This window comes from Rattus norvegicus, chromosome 19 (assembly GCF_036323735.1).
Source record: "Rattus norvegicus strain BN/NHsdMcwi chromosome 19, GRCr8, whole genome shotgun sequence".
NCBI lineage: Eukaryota > Metazoa > Chordata > Mammalia > Rodentia > Muridae > Rattus > Rattus norvegicus.
The window spans coordinates 58,438,819-58,450,164 of NC_086037.1; the positions used below are offsets into that span (position 1 = coordinate 58,438,819).

The 11,346-nt window shown below is 43.2% G+C and overlaps 1 long non-coding RNA gene across 1 annotated transcript; it reads left to right on the plus strand.

The window, feature by feature from the left end:
* The first annotated feature begins 2,831 nt into the window (after window positions 1-2,831).
* LOC102557426 (uncharacterized) lies at window positions 2,832-10,941 on the plus strand. The gene is made up of 4 exons (XR_005496928.2): window positions 2,832-3,174; window positions 3,878-7,056; window positions 8,858-8,979; window positions 10,571-10,941. It is a non-coding gene; the product is annotated as an uncharacterized LOC102557426 (long non-coding RNA).
* Window positions 10,942-11,346: the final 405 nt, after the last annotated feature.

Genomic DNA, 11,346 nt, shown 5'->3' on the forward strand with positions numbered 1-11,346 from the left:
CACGCACACACACACACACACACACACACACACACACACACACAAGTAAAAGCTGCAATTACACTTCTAAGAATCTAAATTTTAAATCCTGTGTTTTATAGGATCATTTGTTAGACTCCAGGCCTCTGCTGTGGGACAAGTGTTTATAGGGCTGCTTGGAGGTGGTTGAAACTAAGAGCATTGGATTTTAGGGTTTATGATCTTTGAACATATATTCCCTGAGCGTGGTAGTCATTTGACATATTAAATACCTCTTCTCAAGTGCATAGTGCCTTCTCTCTCATAATTCATTTAACCAATTGCCTTTTGCCAGACATTTAGTGGTCTCCAATTCCTCAAGATTGTAAGTAATGCTGTATCTGCCTTCCTTATGATATATCTTTGTCCATCTATGTAATTATTTCTGTAGGCTCAGTTTCTGGAAATAGAATTGCTGTGTCAAAGGGCATGCGCATAGAAAATCTGATGCCTTTCCAAAAACTACTTACTAGTTGGCTTTTTTCTGTTTTCTGGAAAATATACAATGTCTGTCTCTCCTGTGTTTTACATGATGAGGTCACTGGTTTGACATGAGCAGACTTGAAACCATAGTGGCTAGACCTCTTGAAATCATAGCTGACATTGTGTAAAGCCAAGAACTGTGATGCCAGGGCCTTGACTGTCACCAAGTCCTAGCCACCCCTGATCTCTACCCAAAACAAACCAGTCTCCAGAACTTGGTTTTTAGTTGAGTCAGAATTCAGGAAAATGAGTTGAAGCTCTCAATCTCAAAAGGAAGAGGAAGAGGAAGAGGAGGGAAGGAGGGAAGGAAGGAGAGAAGGAAGGAAGGAAGGAAAAGAAAGAAAGGAAGGAAGAAAGAAGGAAAGAAAGTAAGCCTGCCCTTCATTTTCCAAAAGAGAATGGTCTCAGAGCCCTGAAGAGGTATGTGTGGGAGAAAGCTAAACTTGGCAGAGATCTTTCCCCAACATTCTTAGATCAGAAATACTGTAGGGCAGAGGCATGCTCTACCTTTTTTTTTTTTTTTTTTTTTTTTTTTTGAAAATCAATTCTGGTCTTGTCTCCTGGGTCACTCTTAATAAACTCATTTTACAAGTGAAGACCTATAAAAAGGATAAAGAAAGGGGGTGCCACAGTGCCCCTTCTTAATATGTAAAACCCTCCATAAAAGAATGGCTACAGAAAGGAGGAAGGCAGGACAGCTGGGCTCTGCTGAGACCCATCAGGGAATGGCCAGTTCCTCCTGGTAAAATATGGCCGTTTTTATAAATGCATGCTTTAGGAAATAGCAGAGATGCAGTCCCCCACTCCCACAGGTGATGTGGTTGACTCTCCCACATCTGGGGAAGTTGAAAAGGGCCAGCATATTGGAGTGCAACGGATAAGCTTCCCTACTGGAAAATCTACCCCTCTCATGATCATTTCTCCCCTGCCAGGTAAGTATTAAGCATTCATTTTTGTTCTCTTTTTCTTAAGTTCTCTCTTAATCTGTTCTCTTCCATGATCACTGCCCAAAAGAATGATATCTAAGCCGTTGTGTCTCTGGGCCTGGATAAAGAGATGACATTCTGAACTGACAGAAGGTCGTAAGATTATTATCTAGGCCGGACTCTCAGGTTAGGAACAAAAGTTTACTATTGTCCTCTTCCCTCAGGAGTTAATCTAAATGGAGCTGTCAATCACCTGAACAAGAAAACACCCCTCAGGAAAGCTGTCTGTTCTAGTGACTTTAGAAAGAGTATAAAACCCACCAAAACATAGAGGGTTAGCACACTGGGTTTTCTGGCTATTGTCCATACTCACCCCTTGATGAAATGAGAAGCAACAGGAGTTGGGGGAGGGGGCAGGGACGGGGGCGGGGGCGGGGGAGACTACCTCGCTGAGGCATCCACATATCCCAGGAGCTCCTCCCTCACCGCGGTTATTTATAGGTGTTCGTCCTGAGCTGGCTGCTCTCTGAATCCTTTCCCCTCTCCATCTCTCTCTTTGGACACTAGCCAGCATCCTAAGGTTGCTCGCCTTGATACTCTTGGCATCCCACCCTGCTCCCCTGCTCCCCTGCTCCCCTGCTCCCCATACTCCATGCAGCTGCTGACAGACTGCCTCCGCTCAGCCCGTTTTGCTTGCTTGACCCCCGGTTCATAAAGCGTCAGGGTTTTTTTTTTTTTTTTTTTTTTTTCTCTTTTTTTCTGATCCAGCCTCTCTCCCAGGCAGCTGCCAAGTATCACCGGCTTCCTGCATTTTTCCCCTCTCAAACTCCTGTCAATTTGTTCTCAAGTCAGTTGCTAAGTCTGTTTTAAATTCCTTGATGTCTAAGACAAAGAAGCTGGAAGAGGGAAGGACAGTGTGTTCCAAGTGGCAGTTACTTCTAAGAAGAGGGAAACTGAACCCCCCCCCCCCGTGGGGCCTGAGGTGAAAAGAATGAGATAGTCTAGGGTTGAAGAAGAACATACTTTTGTATTTGATGTATATTTCCTATTAAGATTATGTTTGTAATTTGAGGCAAAAGCAATAACTAATTAAAATTAAATAGGATTCTGGTATCCTTTTAAAGTTGTCTTTAATATCCCATTACCAGGTGTCTTGGTTGTACCTTGGGATCTTTACAACATCACAGAGGAGCTGGCTGTTTTTTCTGTCACTGCTTGGCTGAGATACATACTGGGTGCTTCCGTTTCTGTTGTTAATAAAGGCCCAACTATCAGGTATGTGACGCACACACTTGTGATTATAGAACTGAAAACTTCTTCAACAAGAAGCCCAACGTGAAAAAAAAATAAAATATAAAAAAATAAAATAAAATAAAGAAGCCCAACGTGGGCTGCACAGACATTGTAAAAGTTAAAAAAAAAAAAAAGAAAGAAAAGAAAAAAAAGAAAAAAGAAAAAAGAAAAGAAAAGCAGAGAAAATTTCAGAGAAAGACAAAGGGCTATTGTTACTATGTTTTCACCAAAGAATAAAGAATTATTGTAACCCGGCTTACAATACAACTCCCCCCTCCCCCTCCCACCCCCTCTCTCTCAGCTAACACACACCCCTTCAATGGCAGTGATTTTTTTCCCCAACCTTATTTCTGTACATAAGTGTCATCTGTCTTTTTTCTTTTAGGCACAACATGATCCTCCCATGGCCATTTCGGAGTAGAGATAACCCTGACCCAGTAACCATGGCAATAAAGTAAGTAAAATGATACAATGAAAGGTTCGAATATGACAATGGGGATGAAGCCGTTCACACTTTGTAACAGAAGATGAAAAGATGCGGAGACACCTGCAGGATCCTCACCTGAGAGTCTAGCTGTTTCTCCCTCCAGCCAACCAGCTCCCTGTTAGATTTTGCTGTGGGGACTTGGTGGTTCATGAGGATGCTGGCACGGATTACAGGGCTGGAGGCTTTATTAGAAAGGCGATAAAGGCCATAGACAGACAGACAGATGCCAAAGTATGGCAGAAGCTCTGAAGAGAGTGATTCAGACAGCATGGTGGGGTCTGTGAAAAACATTTGGAGCCCACAGGGCAGAGGAGGGGGCCTCCTCTTCTGAGGTCTTTGAATGGGGGAGGTTCACAGCAAGAAGCTGCAGCCAGGCTCTCTGATGCCGGTAGGAGGCAGAGAAGGGGTGGGGAGTGGGAGGAGTGGGTGTCCACAGTACCAATACCACTTTGATGTTAAGTCACTTCCCGGGTGGGTGTGGCCTCACGAGCTGTCTAGCTCAGAATCCATAGACAATATGTCTCTGTGGGGTTCCTGTCAAAATCTGTGAGTGGAGCTGAGTGAAAGTAGCTACTGCAAATTAGGGGTTGGCTATACAGCCTACAGGAAATAGGACGTTAACTGAATGTGGAACTCCATGAAGTAACATCTATGTACTCATCCTATACAGGGGCGTAGAACTCCGAGGTGGTGATGGACCCACTGTTCCTGTGAGTAAGCTCTCAGCCCTGCTCCCTAAGTAGCCCCAGTATGCTCACCTGCTCGCCCCTTCAAACCTGGGTGGATTCATTACTTTGGCCTTCTGTGGATCTCCTAGGGGAGTGAGTAGACGTTTGTTCCAGTGCAAGAGAGGCAGCTAAAACCAACAAGCCCAGATCATGGGCAAGGATCCAGGACACAATGTGGGAAAGGAAGACCCATGTCAGGAAGCAGACACTCATATTCTTATATATAATCAAAACAATTCTGAGAGCCAGGGTAGCAGCCTGAGACCGGAGTTTGAAAGGGAAACTGGAGAGCCTCTTCAGCACTACAGCCAGGCGAGTGAGCATTAGTCACCACAGAGTACTTGTCACCACAGAGTACTTGTCACCACAGAGTACTTGTCTGCCACTTGAAGGAGAGGGGCACCGGTGCCTGTGAAGACGGGTGCCAATCTTGTCTTTGTGGTTCTGACTCACAAAGGAAGACTAAGGTTGACAGTGAAATGAAGAAGGGAAGAAACTTTTCAAACAGCCCATCCCCACCCTAATCACAGGTAAATCTGGGAGTATTCAAAGCTGATCACCAACGGAAATATAGGATGATATCATTATGCAGAAAGGCAGGTTCATGATAAGGCGGAGCCTATCACTGGATGAGAAGGAAGGGTAGGCAGGGGAAAGTCTAGGAAGGAAAGAGGAAGAGAAGTGGGAAAAAAAATAAAGAAGGAGACGACAAAGCAGGATGATCCAGATCCAGGTGGACTGGGTCAATTTTATCTTGTCTAGGTGGGCGGTTTATATCTTTATTAATTGGCAGTGAATTTATCGTGTGGATGTATTGTGGATTGAGAATTCAACTTATAAATCTAATTGATAAATTACAAGTTTCTAGAACTTTGATTTTTACCAGGCTACTGGGGACGTGAGCAAAGTTCCTGGTGGGCAGAACGACAGCCTGGCAAGGGTGGCTATAGAACGCCTGGGGTTAGCGTGGCGTGGTGCCACAGTAGAGCGGTCTGCAGAATGTGATGTGTGTCAGGTGTGGTAACAGCCCACCAAGAGGACCATGTGAGAAAGCAGCTGGCAGAGAGACAGACAGCGCACGGCTCCCGAGAATCCACACAGAGTGGGAACACGCAGGTACCCACCGGTCATTTTTTGATTTTTTTACCCCAACATGAACATCAGTCACAGGAATGGCAAAATGCATACTCAGCTCAACTGCTGACGAAGCAGGCCCCACACCGCTTAATAAAAGTCTACCTGAAGAAGAGCGTTCTTGCAGGATATGTGATCACACTTCAAACCCCAAGGTTGTGTTATTTACTAAAAAAATACCTGTTCCTAGTTGTGGTGTGACTTACCCTTAGTGCACACCTATGGAGAAATCCTGAGGATTAAGGTTGCAGTCTGCCATTGTCAGGACGTCTCTCTTGAGCTCGGTACAAAATGGAGGATTCCTTTTAACGGTAGGGCTTCTCCTTCTCTGACCTTGTCTAGGCATCTTGAAACCCCCACACCATCTTCCTGAGGAATGTCACATGGCATTGGTAAGATTACAGGTTCAGCTTCTCATAAGAACCTGTCCAGGCAGCACTGGGAATTTCTGGAATTATTCTTCATGTAAGCGAGGCATTCTGACGCACCCTAACCTGGAGCTAATGAGCATTATTCACCCTAGAAATTCCTACCTCCTTCCCCCAAAACTATAAAGCCTTTGACTCTCTCCAATTAAAGTTGAGCTGTTTCGCTGAAGCTGATCCCATAGTCATTTCTGTCCTACTCACAGGCCATCCAAACCCTTTTCTTTGACTCTGCTCCCTTTGCCCTCCTGGGAGAGAAGCGAGAGCCACACTCTCCTTTAATCCGTGTTTGAAAGTTATGTCAAATTCAATGGCAGAAAAAGTGATGAATCAGAGAAAGATTTGACAGAATAGGATATGCCCAAATCTCATGGGCAGAGATAGGAAAGAGAAGCTACTTAAGAGAGCAGTCCGGGGTGGGGGGAAGAGAGGGAGGTGGCAGTTTTACCAGGACAGTTATAGAGAGACAGGTTGCAGAGAGAGAACAAGCCAGACACAGGTGAAGTCACAATGAGCGAGAAAATAAGGTAGAGCCAGATTAGAACAGATTGTCAGAGCTGGTTTCGAGTTAAGCAGAGCATCAAGAGAAGCCCAGAGAGGAGCAAGATTGCATCAGTCAGCTTAGAGAGCTTGAGACAGAACATCAGAGTTGAACCAGCTAGGGGATCAGAAAGAAGGAAGAGTGGGCTTACTCAGCAGCAAGTCACAGACGACGAGATAAGATTGTGTGGAAGCTAGAAGCTTCCAGAACTAGGCCTAGGTTGGCAGACTAAGGCAGTAAGCAGGAGAATAAAAGACACTTTTACAGATACATGTTTGTTGTTTACTGTCTTAAAGTGTCATGCCCCTCCCCACCCCACTCAACAAAAAAAAAAAAAAGAGAAAGTCTGTCCTGGAATAAATTAATCTGAGCCGAGAAAATAGGTCAGTGGCACCATTCCTAACTAACGTGCCAGGAAGGGGCTTGGGGTTGGATCCTTGGCACTGGACATGAAGACGGGAAGAAAGAGGGTTGAAGAAAAAGCAAGAGAGGGGAGGGAATGGAAAAGGGAGAGGAAGGAAAAGGAGGGGGGAAAAGAGGGTATTCAGTTTCAGTTATGAGACACACACTTATAATCCCAGTCTTAAGGAGCACAAGAATCACAAGTTCAAGGCCAGCCTGGGATCCATAGTAGCAAGATACTTCCCAACACAAATAGACAAATGAAAAGATGACATTGAAAGATAACTTGTCCAGATAGCAGATAATTAAAAAGAGAAAAATAAGTACGTCCTAATTTATTATACACATACGCTAGTTTGTTACATGTCATTCTGATTAATTGAAGTCTGTGGTAGAAAGGGCACAGAATCAGCATCGGAGGAAAGAGTGTCAGATGCACGTTCTATGGAGGAAAAGTCAGAGATAAAGTCTGATCTGCTCATCAGAGGACCCAACCAAGAGCGGACATGGTGAGCTGAATAGAAATTCTCCAAAAAGCATGTTGGAAAAAAAAAAAAGCCAGTAAGAACCTACAGCGAGCATCTAAGCAAAGCCTTCCACATCCCTGGGACATCTCAAGGTATCTCCCACAACAGAAAAGCTAACTGTTTAGTCCTCCCTCCCAGAGGGCTTGGACTTTATGATGTACAGATTTTCACCTATTTATAACCCTTCTGTTGGATTGTAGACCCTGCAGCTGCCTCTCTTCCTCTCCCAGGAATCAGGCAATGCCAGCCTGCAGCTCTCTTGTGCAGGAGGGTGCTCCCTCTGTGTGCCTCCTACATCAGGGCTATAAAGAGTATGTTGTACCGCAGACCCTCCCCCGTTGCAGCTGCAAGATTGAGTTTGTGGTATCTAGTTCCTTCATGCCCTTTGGCATGAAGACCAAGCCAAACTAGATCATGTGGTATGAAGCTTGCCCAACCCCATGAAAGCCTGTAAGAGTCAGGAATCCTCTTGCTCTCAGGCTTGGAAGGGAATATTTTTCTTGTTCTCTTTAGAGATCCCATCATGTTTTACATGGTGGCTGTGTCTCCTAGCAATGTGACACTATAGTCTCCATTTTGACATAGCAATTCCCTTTATGATATCACACTGAGAGAGCACAGTCCACCATAGTGAAATCACTGTGCACCCTCATAGCCAATTCCCATTGTGATACCAAACTGCTACCCTGATACATTACAATATCCACTCTAGCACTGCCAAGTTTCACCATGATGATGCCCTATTGTGTTATCACAATGACCACTTATGACACCGCAGTGCCTACTTGTGATGTCATAAGGCTACATCATCAGATTATAATGCTCCCTTGTTACAGTACAAATGCTCTATTGAGACTTCAAAGTGCCCTGTTGACAGCACAGCATCCATGTGATGTCACAATGCTCTGTTGTGACATCAAAATGCTCCATTGTGACACCACAAGCCACCTATGATTCAACTATGCCCCACTGGCATGAGAATGCTCTCCTTGTGACACCACAATGTTGATGTCCCATTGTGACTTCATAAAGATAAATTATTACATTGCAATGCTCAATTTGCCTATCACAATGGCCTTTGGTGACACCATGGTGCACCCACTGTGGCACCACTATACTTTGGTGTGATGTCACAATAATGCATGTGATTTCAGAATGTGTCGCTGTTACCTCACAATGCCCCATAGTGACATCACAATGGCTCCATTGTGCCTTACCAATTCTGGACATCACAGTGCACCATTCCGACAATAGTAAAGTGCTCATTTGACACCACAAGCTACCACTATGACATAATGATGATGATAATGATGATGATGATGATGATGATGATGATGGTTCTTTATTATTACATAATGCCTCATTGTGACATCACAACATGCCCCTGTAACATCACAGTGCCCTCAGATTCCATTGTGATACAATGCCCCATTGTGATGTCACTGAGATTTACAATATCACAACACTCCACGTTGGACATACAATGTCCCCTTGTAACATGAGAAAGCACACTATGCCATTACTCTGTGACCTGTGGTGTGGCGATGTTGAGGACCTGGAGGCCTATACTCCTTATCCTTCAGCTCCTGTTTCCTGATGAGTCTCCCCTTCAGGGCAATCTCGTGGCAGTTCCTTTCCACCAAAGTGCACTTAAGTTATAATGCATTCAGCCTCTGTTCTTCTTTTGTGAATTATTCTTGTACTCACTGAGACAAGCCCAAACTTACTCCATCTCTTGAATTGCGCTTGTGGACACCAAAGGTTTAAATCCATTTGTCCTAATGGTTTTAGGCTGTTACTGTTATTTTCTCTGTGAATTTGATCCAGTTGTTAGAAGTCTTTTATTTTTTTTCTCTGTCTTCTTATTCATGGACTGTTTATTCTTTTTCACAGGGTGACATTCCCAACTGAAATTATTTCCTTTAAGCCAGTGGACCCCCCCCATTCATATTTCCTATGGAGAAGATGAATATCTCAGCGTTAAAGTCTCTTTGGAGTCTTTAAAGGACTTTGTAGTAAGAAATATCTCTATTTAATTTTCATTTTTGAACATTATTTTGTTAAATAGCATTGTAAATTCGTATATATTTTTGGTTTGGGTTCTATAAATAGTCTATCCACTCTCTTGTTTTTATACTGTTTAGAAATTATTACCTGTCAGTTTTATTCTTGCTCCCTTCAAACTGGTCCCTCCCTCCCCCCTCCTTTCCTCCCTCCCTCCTTTCCTCCTCCTCCTCCTCCTCTTCTTCCTCTCTCTCTCTCTCTCTCTCTCTCTCTCTCTCTCTCTCTCTCTCTCTCTCGTCCTTGGACTTTATCAGTTAAAAATAATGTCCCTGGTCATGGTATGTTTTGAATTTATTTGAGTCAGTGTTCACTGGGATTCTTTTTATTTTGGTTTGTTTTCATGCATCTATTTTTATGTGTGTGAGTATTTTTGCCTACATACATATCTTTGCACATGTGTGCCCAGTGCCTGCAGAGGCCAGAAGAAGATGCCACACCACCTGGAACTGGAGTTGTAAGCAGTCCTGTGGGTGGTAGAAACTTAACCCAGCTCCTTTAAGAGAACAAGTGCCCTTAGCCAATGAGCCATCTCTCCAGACCTCACTGAGGAACTTGATCAGTGAGGCAACATCTGCCATCGGTTTTGGAGTCCTGCCTCTTAATTTTTCCAAGTGTGATTTCTGGGTTTTCCCATGCTGTCTGGTATCCAGTCTACAGTTGAAAATGTCACACATACCCCTCCCCGGTCTTTCTGTTCATGTGGGAGGCTACCTGTCTCCTTGTTCATTATTCTCTACTCTTCAGACACCTTGCTATTTACTCTGAACTGCTCTTATTGACTGATCCTTTTTATTGTGTCCATCCCAAGGTTAATTCCTTCATTTGAGTTTCTTACTTTAAATACCATAGGTATTTTATTTATTTTTAGGACAGTCAGTTGATCTTGATTTCACTTTCTAAGATCATAATTTCTCAGTGACAGTTTCCATTTATTTAACAGTCTATTGTCGAATATTATCCAGTTCCCTAAAGTCCACATTTGCCAGGTTTTCATTTCAGCTACTTTGTCTTTGTTCTTGCTGTTTGTTCCTTATGGTGGCCTTCCTAAGCTACTTGGGCTGTCCTGGATAAGACTTTATTATAGCTTGTTTCCTGGAAAAGAGTAGTAAAAAGAAGGCTCAGGGGGTAAGAACTTATACTCTTCTTACAGAATACCTGAGATCAGTTCCTAAGATCCACATTGGGTGGTTTACAACTCTAGCTCCAAGGGATGTAACATTCTCTTCTGGCCTTAGAAAGGACCTGCATTTATATGAACGTACTTCAATAGACACACACATATTCATAATTTAAAAAAATCTAAAAAACAAAAGGGTAGTGGCTTTTGCCTGAGCAATAGCTAAAGATACTAATAGATCATTTTCTTTCGAGTGAAGCCCACTAGTACTCTATGTTAAGTGTGCCTTATTTCGAGTTTTAGCCAAATACACATTGTTACCAATATGGTATTCACTTCCCAGGGTCTCAACTAAATGATCTGGCAGTTTATACATTTCAAAGGTCAGTAATCATGCTTTAAAACAAGTAATCATCTCTCTTCAGGCCTGGCCTCTATGAAGAAATGTGCTGTTCTATAATCGACCTTGATCCTGTGTGATTGGCAAGTCCAGGGAGTGGCCATTAGTGGGTGTTAAGCTTGCCACGCCCACCAACGCCTCCTTCATAGCTCTATGTACAACAGATCACCACTTCCCTTTAGGTGTTTTTTTTTTTTTCTCTTTGATTTCTTTTTTTGCCCAGAGGGGTTGGAGACCTTAAAGCCAGGGCTTCACACACATGAACTAATGCTCTAACACTGAGCCTCCACATTTGGCTTCCTACCTACCTAAAAATTAGAAGATACATTTTTAAAAAGAAGAAGAAAAAAAAAAACTCAGACTGAAGAGAAATAAAACTTGTTACAAATAAAAGCACGCACTTACCTGTCTTGTTTCTTTCCCATTCCCTACCCTGTCTGCATTTACAATGAGTACGGCTACGCTAAGTCTCACCAAGGATGAATGTCAAATTCTGCTGTAGAATTAAGCATAACAACTTCCCAGGAATAAAGTAAATAGTGCTTGACTTTAATGAGCATCTCGTGTGAGGACAAAGCCCATGCTGAGTCTTAAAGTTAAGGTTTTAAATTAAAATTAAACATATACCAGTATATAAGCCAGAAAATATCTTAATATCTTAAGATGTCCTAAGGCATCATGAGGGGAAAAAAATAAAATACCACTTAAGGATCCTACAGGAAACTTCGAGCATTTCCTCACGGAATTATGTGCAAGAACATGAGAACGCAAAGCCAGGTTTAAAGGAGATGGCCATATTGC